We start from the raw sequence: 3985 nt of genomic DNA, 5'->3' as shown, positions 1-3985 counted from the left end.
GAACTTCCTCGGCCCCTCCTCGTATGCGGGACCCAGGAATCTCGCCTGAGAATGCCGGAGCGAACTTCCTCATCCCCTCCTTGTGCGTGGGACCCAGGAACCTCGTCCAAGAACGCCGGAGCGAACTTCCTCGGCCCCTCCTCGTGCGCGGGACCCAGGAACCTCCTCCTAGAACGCCGGAGCGACTTCGTCGGCCTCCACCGCTGGAGACTGGTGAACCTCGCCCCTCCCTCACATTGGCTTGTAAAGTTGTTTTTGCCTTGCCTACTTGCCTTTTCTCTGGCATTTGCTCTGGGGGTCGCATTAAAGCAAATCAGTTTGAACAAGTCTTAGACTGCCATGCAGCCTAAGAAGGTTTATTCAGGGAGTCCTTGAGCCAAGTTGGTCCACAGCAGGCTTTTTACTTTATGTTTTTTATTTTTTTATTTTTAGAACTAAACTCTCTGTCACCCAGGCCAGAGTCCAGTGGTATGATCATAGCTCATAGTAACCTCAATCTCCTGGTTCAAGCTATCCTTCCACTTCAGCCTCCTGAGTAGCTGGGACTACAGGTATGCACCACCATTTTTTTTTTGTTTTGTTTTGTAGAGACAGAGTCTCACTATGTTATCTATCCAGGCTGGTGTCAAACTCCCAGACATATATGATCTTTGACCCCTGCCTCCTAAAGCACTGGGATTACAGGCATAAGCCACTGCAGTCAACCAAGTCCACTTCATCAGCCTCACCACAATGTGTCATTGCCAGTGAACTGCATGTGGGAGACAGGCACTAACACCCATGGATTTCAGAGTTTAGTAGCTAAGCTTTTGGTCAGTTGATCCCTTGCAGAAGGAAGTCTCTGAGGCTTATTCCCACGGTCATTGTAGCCACATAGAGTATACAACCCACTCATATAAAGTTCTAAAACAGTCAAAACCAAACACTGTTTTGTTTGTTGACTTGCATGTAGATACCGAAACACAAAGATAAGCAAAGGAATGATGAACATAAACTCAGGATGGCGGTCTACTCTGTGGGGGAGGGTGGGGAAGTAATTGAGGAATTTCACACCATGGCTCATCATTAAGGCACTGGAAATATGTACTTAAGCTGGGTAGAGGGCACATAGGTATATATTGTTTTATTATTCACTAAGTTATACATAGAAATTGTATGATGTATTGTCTGATAATTTTTATTGTAAAATATCTTTTGCATATCTAAGGAGTAGGGTGTGTAAATATTCAATCATGGCTACAAGTATAATGGCTATGTGCTTGGATGTTATAAACTTTCAAGATTAAGTATGTAAAGCAACATAGTTGAAGCTCAACAAATCATAGCTCTTTTCCTCCTTTCCCTCCTGACAAATGCTTCAGTACTCTTCTGTATTTCTTCAGTTCTTTTAGGAAATGGTTCTTCTGGTTTTACTGAGGAAATTAGTCAATGCAACCTAATGGTCACCTTCCAGGGAGATCTCAAAGAGCAGCCTCTCCATCTTCCTCCTTCCTTTCATCATCGTAGATGTGGCCAGAACAGCATGATTCTGCCACCTTCCTGATCACTACTCACAGGTGTAACAGAATTCATTAAGGATAGATAAGCCTCCATTAGTAAAATGCTCCAGGGATGTATGAATCTGACCTGTTCCAATATTAACTTCTTCTAAAATTCAGAAGAATAGTCTGTATTCTCATGGTGTTTTATATTCCCAACCAGCTCAACCCATTGTGATTCTAAGTGACTCTGCATTGGACTAGTTGTTAAGACTCTTGCCCTGAGACAGAAATAAAGAGAAACTTGATACTGCTGAGGCAGAATTTCCCATTCCTAGTTCATTATTATTCATCAGTAATTGAATTTAAATTTTAAAAGATTCCATTTTTGCTACTATTGAGATTTTTTTGATCTATGGATATACATTATAGTGAAATATTTATTTTTGTTTGTTTCTTTTTGTTTTTTTAGTCGGAGTCTCACTCTGTTTCCCAGGCTGGAGTACAGTGGCCTGATCTCGGCTCACTGCAGCCTCTGCCTCCCCAGTTCAAACGATTCTCCTGCTTCAGCCTCCCAAGTAGCTGGGATTACAGGCACGAGTCACCATGCCCAGCTAATTTTTGTATTTTTTAGTAGAGACAGGTTTCACCATGTTGGCCAGGCTGGTCTTGATCTCCTGGCCTCAAGTGATCCTCCACCTTGGCCTCCCAAAGTGCTGGGATTGTAGGCATAAGCCACCACACCCGGCCTTCTAGTAAAATATTTCTGACATCAAATTATTATTGCATTCCTTGAATGCTGTTAATTTGGTCATGAATATATCTTAATTTACCAGAATGCTGTTCTCAATTTGCTAGTGGAATTTTTCACAATTTTTGTTTATTTTCATAATTCAAGTTGGATTATAATTTTTGTGTAAAGAAAGAGTAGCTGTGTCAATTCTGTTACCGAGGTTATTGTATTATAAATGAATAAGGAAACTTTCCATGTGTCTTCTTGCTGTTTCTTGTACATCTGAAAGAACCTAACCAATAAAACCACCCATTTATGCCCTTATATCCTTTCCTAAATGTAACTTTTGACATCTCTAGAAATCAGTCCTTACTTATTCTACCTTTCAAGATTTTCCATATCTAATATAAATTTCTGTAGCTACTGTTTCCTCAAAATTAGTTAATATTTTGAGATGTTCAAACTTATTTTAATTATACAGAAAGATTTCTTTTTTTTTTTTTTTTTTTGAAAAAAGGTTTTGCTTTTTCCCCTAGGCTGGAGTGCAGTGGCGCAATCTCAGCTCACTGCAACCACTGCCTCCCAGATTCAGTGATTCTCGTGCCTCAGCCTCCCGAGTAGCTGGGATTATAGGTGCCCAACACCACACCCTGCTAATTTTTTGTATTTTTATTAGAGACAGGATTTCACCATATTGGCCAGGCTGTCTCGAACTCCTGACCTCAAGTGATCCACCCACCTCGGCCTCCCAAAGTGCTGGAATTACAGCCATGAGCCACACCGTGCCTGGCCCAGAAAGGTTTCTATTTTTTAATTTATCTCCTCATCAAAAATATGTTAGAGAAAAAAGTGACTCCATGAAAACTTCCATAGTTTATTTTCTTTTAATCTTTCATATTTGGCTTAATATTATTCCTTCTTTTTGTTGTGACAAAATTTTATTTGCCTTTATTCTTCAAACTTTGAATCTTTGGTCAGTTTCATTCATTTCTCAATTCTTATCATTTACTTTCATTTTTAAATTTGAAATCTATTTATTTCATCACTGCTTTATAGTACCCGTAAGTCTGATATGGAGACCTCTCATTTTCACTGTTTTCCTAGATAGATGGATAGATAGATAGATAGATAGATAGATAGATAGATAGATAGATAGATGATAGATAGATAGATAGATAGATAGATAGATAGATAGATAGATAGATAGATGTCTTTGTTTTGGGATTTTTGTTTTTGTTTTTGTTTTGTAGAGACAGGGCCTCATTTTGTTGCCGAGGCTGGCCCTGAACTCCTAGGCTCAAGCAATCCTCTCATCTTGGGTTCCCAAAATGCTGGGATTATAGGCATGAGCCACAGAGCCCAACCTGTAATATCTCCAAGACATTTTAAACCACAAGTTTAAGTTGACAGCTTTTTCTTTTAAAGGGGATTTTGCTCTTTTCCCATGTGATTAAGGTTTAGGATAACAGAAAATGCACATATAATTTCTCCCATTGGAAATGTATTAAGGTTTTCTTTGTGATCTAATTACATCTCATAGTTGTTCAATGAACTCTTACAAGGAGCATTCAACTATTTGTAAGACACAAATTTCAGGACAGGCACAGTGGCTCATGCCTGTAATCCCAGCACTTTGGGAGGCTGAGGAGGGTGGATCATGAGGTCAGGAATTCAAGACCAGCCTGGCCAAGATGGTGAAACACCATCTGTACTAAAAAAAATTTTTTAAATTAGCCAGAAGCTGAGGCAGGAGAATCGCTTGAACCCAGGAGGC

The sequence above is a fragment of the Colobus angolensis genome, unplaced genomic scaffold (genome assembly GCF_000951035.1).
Source record: "Colobus angolensis palliatus isolate OR3802 unplaced genomic scaffold, Cang.pa_1.0 Scaffold172, whole genome shotgun sequence".
In the NCBI taxonomy this organism is placed as follows: Eukaryota; Metazoa; Chordata; class Mammalia; order Primates; family Cercopithecidae; genus Colobus; species Colobus angolensis.
The sequence above is the reverse complement of the archived record's forward strand: the minus strand, read 5'-3'. Positions refer to the sequence as shown.